Genomic DNA, 13,665 nt, shown 5'->3' on the forward strand with positions numbered 1-13,665 from the left:
TATATATATATATATATAATATCCCAAGTTGGAAGAGACCTACAGGAAAGAACTAAATTACTGTTTGTCCATCCACATGGCTACAGATTGACGAGTGATAAAAATTAATCCCTTTCATTTTTCCCTCCTGACTTCACTCCTTCTATTCCATCACCTTTAGTTTTTCTTTTCGTGCTTTCTTGGTATTATTATTAATATTGTATCCACAACTTTATTTGTCTGTGCTCTGTCATTCTTGTTCCACTCCACCATCCTGATTTATATCCTTCTACTATAAGTAATATGCTGATGTTTGATAGCGGTCTTTGACATCAAATGATGAAAGATCAAGTATTACTTCTTTTGATTTCAGCTTCTTTATATCCAAACAATGAAGACTCAAATATTCCATTCTAGAAAGGTTGAATATTTTCTGTGTAAAGAGAACAGCAAAACAGTTTTGTTTCTTTCTGGTTTTTTTTTTTTGTTGTTGTTTTGTTTTGGTTTTTTTTTGTGTCGTCTCCCCTGTCTGTGTTCTGCCTGCTGCTCAGTCAGCAGTGAACGCGTAATGCTTATAAGACAATATTTAACTGATGAAAATGGGCCAGTTTGCTGTCCAAAACTCTTTGCTATGGCTTTGTCACATTTTTGAAGCAATGTTTGCTAGATACCATAGAAACATAGAATCATTTGTGTTGGAAGGGTCCAAAGATCATCCAGTCCAACTCCCCTGCAGCAAGGACATGATAGCTAGATCAGGTTGCTCAAGGTCTAGCATGACTTTGAATGTCTCAAGGGACAGGACATCCACTGCATCTCTGGGCAACTTATGCCAGTGCCTACCACTCTTATTGTAAAAATCTTCCTTATTTCCAAACTAAATCTCTCTTCATTTGAAATCATTTCTGCTTGTCCTGTCACAGTAGATCCTAAAATGTCTATCTCGTTCGTTGTTATGATGTCCCTTTATATAGTGAAATACCACTATCTTGTCTCCCTGGAGCCTTCTATTCTCTAGAACAGCCCCAGCTCTCAGCCTGTCCTCGTAGGAGGGGTGTTCCATTCCTTGCAACACCTCTATGGCCCTCCTCTGGATGCACTCCAACAGGTCTATGTCCTGTACTGAGGACTCCACATCTTCACACAGTACTCCAGATGAGGTCTTACCAGAGCAGGCACGATCACCTCTGTCAACCTGCTGGCCATGCTTCTTTGGTTACAGCCCAGGATACAGTTGGCTTTCTGGGCTGTGAAGTCACATTGCTGGCTCATGTCCAGTTTCAAGTCCTTCAAGTCCCCGTGTCCAGCAAGGTCCTTTTCAGCAAATAGCATAATATATATGTAACATATATGTATACACACACATAAATATAAAATAAATATGCTAAGCATATTTAGAATTTATATTCAACCATTTTTGCCATCAGTTTTTCATCCAGTAGAGTGATGAGTTTCAAACTGATCACATCTGCTGTCTTTCTCTCTTAATCTTTTTTTTGTGTGTACAATGCTGGAGAAAGTTTTGGCATGTACTGAAGTTTGATGAACCCATTCCTCAGTTATTTGCTCTTTAAATATTGTGATGTTGGAGGAATGATTACATACCAAGATTCTACATAAAAAATGTACACAAAGTAATAAAAACTCTGTTTGATCATTCATGATATTTGGTTACTCGTGAGACTAAGCTAATAAGCATGTGTTCTCCATCAGTACTTGCATACAGCTCTCAAATGTGAATGGAAAATATATGTATTAAACAGATGTGACACACCATCCTCATGATTTGAAAAAGATTTCTGCTTTGCAAGGAGTTCTCCATAAGCGAATTTCATTTTCCCAGGTTTCATGTTGGAGTGGTAATTTAACTTCATATTATGTAAACGTAAACCAACTTATGATGAGGTAACTAACTGAAAATTACTTCTAATAATACTGCTTTTTCAGCTGGGATGCAGAAGTTGCCCTTAGTTTAAACTTGAAACTTCTCCAGTGACAGTAAAGTGCTGTCTAAAATAGCTACTAAAATGCAACTGGGACTGGATTAAAAGCTGCTTTAGATACATAAGGAAGCATTGTATCAAAAAGGCATCAAGTATGCTCTATGAAGAGTGGGAGATTAACATTTATATGACTAACTAATAAACACTAAATAGGATTTACCTGATTTAATATAAGAAACTTCATTTAAGAGGACTTTCACTTGGCAGTGGCAGTCCTGAAAATCTGGATCATCAGAATATTGAGAGAAATATGACAAAGCCTATTTTCTAGCATGATTTTGTTTGTTTTGATTTAAAAAAAAAATGCCGCTCTCCTCTGATGTGTGTTCTTGTTATATTTATTCTGGTGTGTTACAGGCCCCTAACCAAAACTATGTAATATTATGATCTTTAACATAAAGTAGACAATAGACTGTTGCTTATCATCCTTTATCTTGGGACCTCCTCTATTTGCAATAATAGAAGATAGTAGGTAAACTTCATCATCTACTGCTTCTTTGTTAAGTGTTTGACTGACAAGTAATAAAGGAACCTAAATATGATCCTTCTGTGTCTTGTATTGGGTTTGAAAGGACAAAACTCTAGACAACCAGATTTGCAAGGAAAATGCAGTAATAGTGTTGCATATATTGCTTCAATTGTATGTTATGTTTTGTCTTCAGGCAGTAGATGAAGTTATCATATACAGATAAAGTATTTAATATTCAAACCTTTTGGTGTAATAATTTTTAAACTTGGGTAGTTTCAGGTGGGTCTAAAGAATTACTCTCATACGATTGGGTTTGCTTTTGTTGCACTTAACGATGGAAATGGCCATGGGGTAGGATCTTGCTGTCAACGATGTACACAAATCCCACCTGCCTCCTTTTTCTCCTCTAGAACTTTGAATAGAACTGACATATAGATTTTTAGTCTCCTGGTATAAATGGTAGGCTCTTCTGCTTCACATTAATAGTAAATACCATCACGATTTGTATGCAAATCAATTTCAACTGTAAGCTCTCAGAAGGTTGGTAAACAGGCTATCCCACAGACAAGAATAATAGATGCATCTGTGCTGTGCAAGCTGTACTTAAACAGGTGAGACTGAAAAAGCAGAAAATGGTAACTTCTCCCCATTTTAGTTGTATAGGGTCCTTGTTCTCTAAGAGAGATTTTTGTCTGAAAAGTTTATATTAAAAAGTGAAAATATTTTAAGAGTCAACATAGCACTGAGTTAAAGGCATATACATTGGCAGAGTGATTGGTTATTTAAACTTTGCAGTGAAGCAAGCAGTTTAAAACTAAGCAATAGTGCTTAGGACAATCTACGTGAAGCATGCATTGGAAAACTAAATTTGATGTCTCTCTAACTTACATAAAAGCAACACTTCAATTAACCTCAAATTTATTCTGGATATTCAATAGAGACTTGTTTAATATTTATTGCTACCTCAGATGAACACTACAAGCAATAAGAAATTGTAGTTCAAGAGGGGTGATCCTGCTCCTCTACTCTGTGCTGATGAGGCCTCACCTGGACTACTGCATGCAGATGTGGAGTCCTCAGTTCAGGAGAGACATAGACTTTTTGAAGCACTTCCAGAGGAGGGCCACAAAGATGGTCCAAGGAATGGAACACCTCCTCTATGAGGGCAGTCTGAGAGAACTGGGGCTGTTCAGCCTGGAGAAGAGAAGGCTCAGAGGTGATCTGATAGTGGCCTTTCAGTACCTAAAGGGGAGCTACAGGAAAAAGGGAACAGACTCTTTAGCAGAGCTAAATGTTGTGATGGAACAAAGGCTTCAAGCTTAAGAGAGTAGATTTAGGTTGGATATAAGGAAAAAGTATTTTACAGTGAGGGTGGTGAGGCACTGGAACATGTTGCCCAGAGATATGGTTGGTGCCCTATCTCTGGCATTCAAGGTGAGACTGGATCAGGCCCTGGACAACCTGATCTAGCTGTGGAGGTCCCTGTTCACTGCAGGGAGGCTGGACTAGATGACCTTTAGAGGTTCCTTCCAACTCTAAGGATTTTAGGATTCTGTGATTCCATATTAATTTATGATTATCCGTTTTTTTTAAATTCGTCTGCCATTGCTACAGTGATGGATTTAAAATCATGTAAGGAGAATTAATAGTGTTATTACTAATATTATGTTAGTTGCTTAACAACTAATAAAAACATTATCTACCCCACTTTTAAAAAACTAAGATGCAGAAGACAGTAGGTTTAGCTAAGGATGTTCTTTCAAATGCCTTTTGAGCATTGTGAATTTACTTCAGCTGAGATCTGGAACAGACTGAGAGGTTAATATCCAAAGATTACCCATTGAACTGGAAGCAGGATCAGAAATTAGTACCAAGAATCCTACTTTCTAGCCCCACTGAACCTCTACATCACATTTTTTTCCCCAGACATGCTTCCTTCTAAGTAGTATTCAGTACTATAAGTCATACAAGAGTTGATCCAAAAGTAATGCCTCCTATTTTATTGTTGTGGTCCATGATGTCAGAGACAGATGTTGGTGGTATGACAGTAGAGGTTGAACCTTCCTGCCAATATTCCATTACATTTTGTTGCCGTGTGGCAGATGGCAGCAGAGGAGCAGTCTGACAGAATGGCGTCTGACATGGAAGTGCAGATGTGTCACTGAATTCCCCTATGTGGATAAAATGGCACTTACTTATATTCTTTGATGCTTGCTGAACATTTATGGAAGTCAAACCATGGATGTGAGCACAGTGAGGCAGTGGATGGTGAGTTTTGACAGTGGCAACAGTGACAGTGGGTCACCTCCTCTGGTGCATATTATGACAAGTGTGGCATGCAGACTCTTCTCTTGGACATTACTGGTGAAAACACGTGGCTAATGGTGATGACTGTGTTGAAAAACAGTGTTTGTAGCTGTGTTACTATGCTTTTTGTATCCTTTGTAGTTTCCATGAAAATCAATAGGAAGCATTACTTTCAGAGCAACCTGCGTATTTGTTTGTTGTCCATCTCATTTTTATAATTAGTGGTAACTATGAAATGGATGTTCATGCTTGCTTAATATTTGGAAGGATATTTTGAAAATAATAATCATCATTTCCTTTTTCTCATTTTCCTTATCTTACCTCTTGCTGGAAAAAAGAAGAAAAAAAAGAAAAAAAGTAAATTTGTTGGCGATATTTACTCACTGAGAAAAGCTGGAACATCTGTCTCCCTTTCTTCAGTAGTCAGAACTACAAGAGAGAGATTATGGTGATGGGAGAAGAAGAGAGTAACTTTGTGTATGAGCTCAAGAGAAGAAACTTATATACCAGAGCTGCATTTGATTGACAAAATAGTAGGATGATGTTTGAGGCAAGAACTGCCTTTTTGTTTGGCAACACAATAGGGTTCTCTTAAGGATTCTCAGCACTACTCAGTATAATTATATGATAATTGGTCCCAAAGATGGAATGAGTGAGATTGGATGGTGGTCTAGGGAGCCCAGTTGTATTATATCTAATCTAATTATGTTTGATACTGACTTTTAATACATATGGTAGCTATTTCCTTGGTATACAAGTAAGGAGCGTATGTAAGCTTGATGTTTGCTTGGTCTCTCTTCTAAAAGCACGCAAATTTATTCTTAGGAGAAACACCAGCTATATCTGCCTCATGTCATGCCGTATTCTAATTCAAAACTAAAACTGATTTGTTCCAGAAGATGTCTTGAAGCACAAATATGTTGTGGTTTATGGAAATGTGGGAGGTGTGATGGAAAGAGCAAATGTCTATAGATTGTACTTCAAAAAACACTGCAACTTGGTACAGAAAAGACATAGTAAGTTATTGCTGCCTTGAAGCAACAATCCACAGCAGGCATTCACCCCTTTGCATGGGACAATATAAACATTTTAGTGGATTTATGAGCATAAAGGAGCATCTGGAGATGATGAGATTGTGTAAGACTAATTTTAGAGTCTGAATTAAACTAATTCCATAGCTGCAAAAGTCGCCACTCTTTTCTATCCTCTTCTATAAAGAATGTCTATGGACTATGGTAATATCACTTTTTCCCAACCAAATGCAATGGAAAAGACTTAATGCACTACTGTTGGTAGTGGTGTGGTGCACACTGGTTAATTCAGAGGAGGATGTTAATCCTTTACGAAAGATATTTATGCAATCAAATTTCTAAGGCAAGTTTCTTTTCAGCATTTAGCATCTGGGTTCCATTTTAACATGAATAGATGACTGTGTCTAATTTATTTCCATTTCTCACTTTTTACATAGAATGTATAGCATGCCTTCCTGTATTTTCTTGTGTGTGTGTGTGTGTGTGTGTGTGAGAAATTTCACCATTGTCTCCCAGCTTAAAATATGCACATTGAAAATAAATATATTAATAAAGAAATGGTGCTCAGTAAAATAAAGTTTGAAGTCAGTTTTGGTTTTGGAAATCTAATTTTCTCACCTGAAATATATGAAATACTGAAACAAAAGTTTCATTGATGTTTAATTTCTTTTCTTGTGCTCTCCTCCCCCTCCCCTGTGGTTCTTATTGGTGAAATTGTTATTTATTATTGGAGCCCAGCAGCGATACTTGCTGAAGGTTCAAATAGTACAGAGCTCAGTAGGTGAACAAACACAGAACATTATAAGAGCTCAGTTTCAAATGCCAGAATGGCATATATGATTTGTAAGGTTACATCACAGTTTTGGCCCATCATTTCTTCCCAAAGTGGCTGATGCACAAGAGGAAGCTGGAAGCAGTAAATCACTTCACAGTGCTCCACATGCATCCTGCTCTGGGCCCCTCTGGCAATAATATGACTTGAAGCTGACAAGGATAAAATCCTGATTCATTTGAAATCAGTTGGAGTTTTCCAATTGATTTGAAGCGAAAAATCATTTGATCATGAAGTAGTGGGCCAAAAATTATAGTAGCAAAGGTTGAAGAAATGATTGCAGAAAGAAGTCATCCTACTTGAATAATTGAATAAAAAAAGATAAAACAAAGCAAAACAAAACAGCTTCTTGAAGGTATTTCTGATGCGCTTTCTATCAACTCACCAGCAAAATAAAATAAAAAAATATATAAAGGAATTCATAACCATGAAAGCCTACTTTCTTATGCATTCATTTCTTGAAATTAATTGAACTATACCTGATAGAAGTTTTTGGTGTAAAATACTGAAGCATTTAAATCTTCCAAAGATTTTCTGTACTTGCTATAAGGATGCTGATATAATTTCTCATTTGTTCATTTGACCACTACTTGATACAGGATGGAGATCTCAAAGTTACTGTGTTTCTCAAAAATACACCTAAAACTTCTGATATTAAATCTATCCAATACTGGCCAATGATTTGAGGAATTTTTAGATGGCATCGATACATACAGTGTAATCACACACATTCAGCTTCCTAGCTTCAAAAGCAAGTAAGAATGAAATGAATATGGTATTTCTGAAAGAAAAATTCTTTTAGGAGTAACCAGAGATTTTCTACAACAGGAAATTCAGATGAGCTTAGCTGTACTAATGCTTCATTTATAAGTTAATAAGAATTTTAAATTGTTTTGTAGAAGGAAAGAGATTTGTATTTGTCAGCAAAGCTCCAGTAGTTACCAATTCCAGTGCTTCCCTATGTTTCTTCATGCATTGCCCAAGGCTGACAGAAGTTTGATTAAAAGGGGAAGAAATGCCAGATACCACCTCCTTCTCCCGCAACCACCCTGAAGCAATTATGACAATATTTAACTTACAAATCAAAATGACACTATGAGGACCCACCCTTGTAAACAGAAACAGGAATACAATTTTTATTAGCTTTCCAAGAAAAATGAGAAAGTTGCATGAGCTTTCTGCTCATTATACTGTATTTGAATGAAAAGCCTTTTGTATTCCACCTTTAAATGCATAGTCTTGTCTTTTTTTTCTGTCAGTCTTCTAAGTGCGTATCTACCATGGTTTATCCACATCCTGATCTTGTCAAGTCTTGGATAAATTCTTGATGGTTTCACCAAGAGCAACATTGTTCCTTTCCTATCATTCAACAGCTTAGTTGCTGAATTCTTTATCTGTTGATCCGGCCATATTCTTTTCTGCCTCAAGGAGCTGGCATATTTTTTTTCTTATCTTGTACTTTTTTCCTTTTCCAGCTATGCTAAGTTTGGATTTTTTTGTTTCCTAGAGCTATTGCTTTGGTATTATCTTTTCTGTCTTGCAATTCAAGATGTGAATTCCTGGCAAAATGTACTCATTTTGCTGAGGACTCAACACTTTCTTTAGAAGGCATGTAAATTCATCTCAAATAAATGATCACTGTGCTTCTAAGTGAGAGCGGAGGACTATAGACACAACTGGCTTTGTCTCACCTGTCTGCCATTTTAAGATTTCAAACTTTTCAGGTATTGGTAACTGACTTTTTGTATGTTCCACTATAAGGTAAATACAGTTGTATATTCTGTTTTCACATTTTAGACATGCTGCAGGTCTCATTTCCCATTTCAATTTGCATGATAGAAATATTGGACATTTATTTTGATAGGCATTACTCATTCCATTTGTAGTTCTTATTTATTGTATGGTGTATTATTTAAGATGTTTTCTGATTTGTATTTTTTTTTTTTAAACTTGGAGCAATTAGATCTTCAAGTAGTTAAAAAGTAAGATTTGAACTTATGCAATGTTGGTGATTTCCACCAGTTTCTGGTAGTGGGCTCTTGAACAGCTCATGGAAATCTGTTGGTGCTCAACAACCTAAAAAAGATAACAGACTTAGCCTAATCGCTTTGGATTTGATTGTTTGTTTTATTTTTATGTTTCTTTTTGTTTGTGTCCCCCTCCCATACCCCCCGTTATCTCTATGAAGTATCACAGTTGAATTTGAGATATTTAGCAGTGTTTAGCTAAGACATTCAGGTGTCTTTAACTCATCTTCCCCTCTCCATATCAAGATAAGTCACACAGTTTTGCAATAGAAAAGGTTGGGTTCTCTCTCTGTGCCTCATGGTATTAGGTGGGAATGTTCTTTTGATTTTTTACCTAACAAGGAAATTATCATGACATCTAGTTTTGGGAAACAGCCAGCAACTTTCCATGGCAGGGTGAGAGGAAATAAAGTTTGGCTTAAGTAACGAGGTTGAGTTTAAGTGTAAATGCTGCAAAACTGTAGGTGCTATGTTGGACTATGCTATATGTCTAGTACTTCAGAAGCATCCATGAGTTCTTAACATATTTCCTTTCCACAGCTGCAAATCTTCTTTGACCTTTTATTGAGTGAGAAAAGACATACTAACCTCCATGCCATATGCCTTTTGCTAAGATCTACTTACGTATTTTTTTCAGTCTCAAAGTTTGATATGTAAATTGGCTGTCGAATTCCACCCTCAGTTTAATCTGCAGTAACTTTGTTGCTTACAGTGCAATTTGCGCTGCTGCAATTTAGATCGGAATCTGGATGTGTATGTAAATGTGCACATGTATATACACATGCAGTGCCTGCTTTCTTAGGTCTATCTGCAGACCTTCATTTTACAATAAAGAATGAATGGTCTGTGTGTTGATTATTTTTATGCTGAACAATTTCAGTGCCGATAATGAGGAAGACTTCTTAGGAGGAAGTTTTTCACCCAAAGGATAGTGATGCACTGGAACAGGTTATGGATGCCCCATCCCTGGAGGCATTGAAGACCAGGTTGGATGTGGCTCTGGGCAGCCTGGTCTAGTGGTTGATGAGCCTGTACATAGCAGGGGAGTTGAAACTAGATGATCATTATGGTCCTTTTCAATCTAGGCTATTCTATGATTCTATGACTCTGTGAAGGTAAATAATTTCAGGCTGCAGATGGATTTTGGAGGCACACCTTTACAATATCTTCTGGCTGTTGTTGGTCCTGGGCAGTAAGTTCTGTCTTTCCACCTGATGTGCAGCGCTGAATTTTCTGTGAGCCTCGAACCTCATTTTCATTTCACTTTGGGGAAAATGGAGGTAAGGGTGTTTAAGCAAGCAAGCAAGCGGTGAGGGAAGAAGGCAAGCCCCATCCCGGCAGCCTTCCCACCCCCCACATCTCCATCACTAACCCAAAGCCGGAACGCATTTGAGCCGAACTGCCCCAGCTCCATCATCTGTGCCGTGCAGAGTCATCATGGCCATGGTGCATAGCTGAGAGCCGGAAAGCAAACAGCTGCTGTAGCCTGATTTGAGTTAAAATAGTGTCAGTGTTTAGTCTGGCGCACTGCTTCAGGAGAGATTGGCAGCTGGGTCAAACAAAGTCATTCCATTGGCTCCCTTCCCAGCCAGCTTCTGCTAGTATTTAGGTACTAGTGCAGCCTAGGCCCCTTTTCTCAGGGATAGCCTAAGATCTGACCGCACCCTCCTTGCTTTTTAAAAAATGCCTTTTCACTCTTTAAGATAAATCCACTATTAGACACTCTGCCACTAATTGTGTATCAAGGCTGTTTTTCTCCTGAAAGCTGACGCATCCTGCTCTCGCTGCGGTGCAGAAAGCAGGCTGTTACAGTGCTGGATTCATAAAAAGGGCCTTTATAGCCGGTGAAAGAATATCTGTGTGCTTAGGCAGGAAACTTTTTGATCCACAGAAAAGCCAGACGACATCTAGGTAAGGCCGTGTATCGAATCTGCTTTTATGGGACAGTGATGCAGTGAGCTCTGTTAATTGCGATCGCTTAATGTTTGCATGAGCTTTTTGATAATCTTTTTAGAAAGTTTAGGAAATAGCCGCTCCCAGATCTCAGCTCTTTCTCTCCTCCCCCCTCCTCACTCCTCCTATGGCTTTCATGCTCGCAAAAGCTCCTAATGCTCGGCTCCCTTTTAGCTGCAATGTGCAGAGGCGCGTCGCTTCTCATGCAGGAAGGATCGCTTGTGGCGGTGCGCAGCAAAAAGTTCTGCCATCCAAGAGAACCGCATGTAACAGGGCAGCGGTTGGGAGAGTTTGCAGGGAAAGCTTTCAACTTTTACAGACTGCCTGTGCAATCGTTTAAAAGTAGTTGCAAACTGCTTTGAACTAACAAGGGTTTAATTACGGAAAAGTTTAATGTGGCGATGGAAGGAATATTAAGTAAGTTGTCTTTGTCTTGTACTTTTTAATTTTAGTTGTTGCTTTAGCCTGTTGGGTCACATTTTTTGTCAGCACTGAAGGCTGCCATGAATTGGTAATGAGGGCCCCTTTTGCACATGATTTTGGCACTTGGCCAAAATCAACTTCCCGACGGCAAGCTTTCTCTAAAAGAACCTGAAGCATTTTTTTGTGATTAGGAATCATGTCTGAAAGCTGCCACAACCAGTTGTGTAGGCATGTCAAAATGACTTTATACAGTATATCTGCAGCATTCGGGGAGGGGAGCGAAGGGGAGGGGGGGGTGTCTGTTTTTTCCTAATGTACCAAATTGTTGCTATTAGCAGCCTGAATTTCCGCAGCTCACGCACCTCCAAAAACCAGGCTGCAGGGAGCGAAGGCATAATGGGAATCATTGGCACCTTTATGTTTCTCAACACGCCAAAGCAGCCCAAACTGTCATGTTTAAGCAGGATACAGTGTTAGGGATTGCTTAAAACACTTGTGGACGTAAAGCAGATGAATCCTTAAACTTTTAATCTCAGTAAATTATGCTCAGTACACAGTAAGTAATGACGTTTTCTAGAAGTTTCTTTGTTTGAATTGCATAAATGAAGCTTTTTGCTGTAACTATTGAAAAATACGTGCCTAGATCCACTGATGGGGGAATATGCAAGGGAAAACTCGGCTGTGCCTCTGGATTTATTCTAATTCCTTCAAATCTGGGTATGGGTCTGAGCTGCAAGACAGGGAGCAGGAGTTGGGCTGTCCTTTGTTGTTGAAAAGGGGGAAAGCCAGTTAGTCTAAACATGAGGAAGGAGCTGTGAAAGTTCACATTTCAAGGGTGCTCCAAGTTCCGAAACTTGTGGAGCTCATCAGCACAGTAAATGGGTGATTATTCCTTGCTGATATTACATAAACAAATCTGGCACCGTAAGGGAATGCATTATTATTGTACACTCAAAGGTTTTGAGAATTTAATCTCTGTTTAACAAAGCAGCCCAGCAACTGGAAGTTAAGGACCTCCTCTGACACGCAGTGTGTACTCTATCCTGCTGTCTTTTCCATGTGTGTACGATGTAAGACAAAGTGCGCCAGGCAGGCTTTTTGTTAGGTGTTTTTATTTTACATGGTAACTCTCGTGGCTGCAGCCTTGGAATTGCCTGTTTCTACCTAAGTGTGTTTGCTTGTGAGCAGTGCCCTACGTGCGCACAGCGTCGGTGCGGAGCAGCCATTCCGCACCTTCCTGCGCCCTGCCCCCTGTTCGGTCCCCTGTGCAGTAGTTCCTGCAGTTAAAATGGGCTTTACAGGTATTGTCTTTCTGCTGTTCAAGCGTATGTTTTCTGTAAGGTGTCCGTGTCTGTGTGGGCGTCCGTGTTTGCTTTATTACATAATGCAAGGCATAACTGGACTGGGAAAAACCTTGTACTCCGGAGACAGTCCAGTGCCTCGACTTGCCTGGAAGGGTTTGCTCATTGTTACCTTGCAGGACACTGAATCTCCGTGAAGTCTCCTCTGAGTTTAATTGTAGCACATATCATTTGCAGTGAAAGAAAGTAGACAAGATTAAAATGTTGGGAAAAAAAAAGAAAATGAAAAAAAGATGTTGAAAATGAGAAAACTAAAGTAACGTGAATAAGAGTTACTTCATTTTTTTCTGGGACATTTTAAAAGTTTTACGACAGAGAAAAGTATATCACAGGTGAATCATATTTTCATGTAAAGTACTGTGAAAAATGATCAGGTTGAAGGCCAAAGTAAATGTGACAGTAAAATTTTAGCAAATCATTACGAAATTTATTTACCAATGTGTGGAAGTAATTGCTCATGAATTATTAAATTAGGTGCATTTAATTTCAAATATGCATATGCTCATCTAGTTACTGCAAAACTGTATCTGTAAGATGTTTTCTTGTGGTATTCCTAGTTTTACCTAGAAGATTTTACTGTGAAATAATGAACGCTTGCTAGTGCACTAGTTCCAGAGGTTTTGAGTTCCGTTTTGGTTGTTGAAGAGCTGTGTTATAAATCAAAGCAAGTTATGCTCCAAAAACTTTTTGAAGGCTTTCTAAATCTGGAGTCAAATTTTGTCTGATAGAATGCCTGAAGTGTAAAATTTAATATATGAAGTAACAGAAAGTTTTACATAAATCTTACCACATTATAAATTTGGCTTTTGATTGCGTGTACTAAATTAGAGCTTTTCTACATCAGGAAATATATTTTCTGTACGAATACATGCACAAGTCGCATTTCTATCACATAAATAAGCAGTCTGCATTCATAAATTTTGAGGTATAAAGCCGAATATATGTAGATACTATATTCTGTTCTCCAATACTAAACCAGTAGATTAATATTTTATTGCAGCTAGACTGGAAAAAGACTGATTAGCTACTTCTCCTGAGACTATAAAAGGTGAAACATACTAAGTAATCTGCATTATGACATTTTTATTTTTAACAGCTGTCCGAAATAATGTGTCTCAAATCTTCTTACTGGGAGGTTTTTATGTTTTCTATTTGTTAGCAAACATATCATGAAGGAGTACAATTATAAAGCTTAACTTTTCTTTAATTTTGTATATTAGATTTTACTGCACAGAACAGTTGAACTCCCAGTTACCTATTCTAGTGCAGTAAACAAAAAA

General features: G+C 38.2%; 1 long non-coding RNA gene across 2 annotated transcripts in view; it reads left to right on the forward strand.

Moving 5' to 3' along the window:
• The window catches only part of LOC104913987, a 232,537-nt gene that overhangs the window by 122,716 nt on the left and 96,156 nt on the right, over positions 1-13,665 (forward strand). Inside the window, exon 1 of one of the 2 annotated variants that reach the window (XR_795756.3) lies at positions 10,216-10,559. The exons of the other annotated variant lie outside the window; for it this stretch is intronic. This is a non-coding gene — a long non-coding RNA (uncharacterized LOC104913987). Of the gene's footprint in view, positions 1-10,215; positions 10,560-13,665 lie in introns of those variants that run through there. 2 annotated transcript variants of the gene reach the window in all.

Source organism: Meleagris gallopavo, chromosome 1 (assembly GCF_000146605.3).
Source record: "Meleagris gallopavo isolate NT-WF06-2002-E0010 breed Aviagen turkey brand Nicholas breeding stock chromosome 1, Turkey_5.1, whole genome shotgun sequence".
In the NCBI taxonomy this organism is placed as follows: domain Eukaryota; kingdom Metazoa; phylum Chordata; class Aves; order Galliformes; family Phasianidae; genus Meleagris; species Meleagris gallopavo.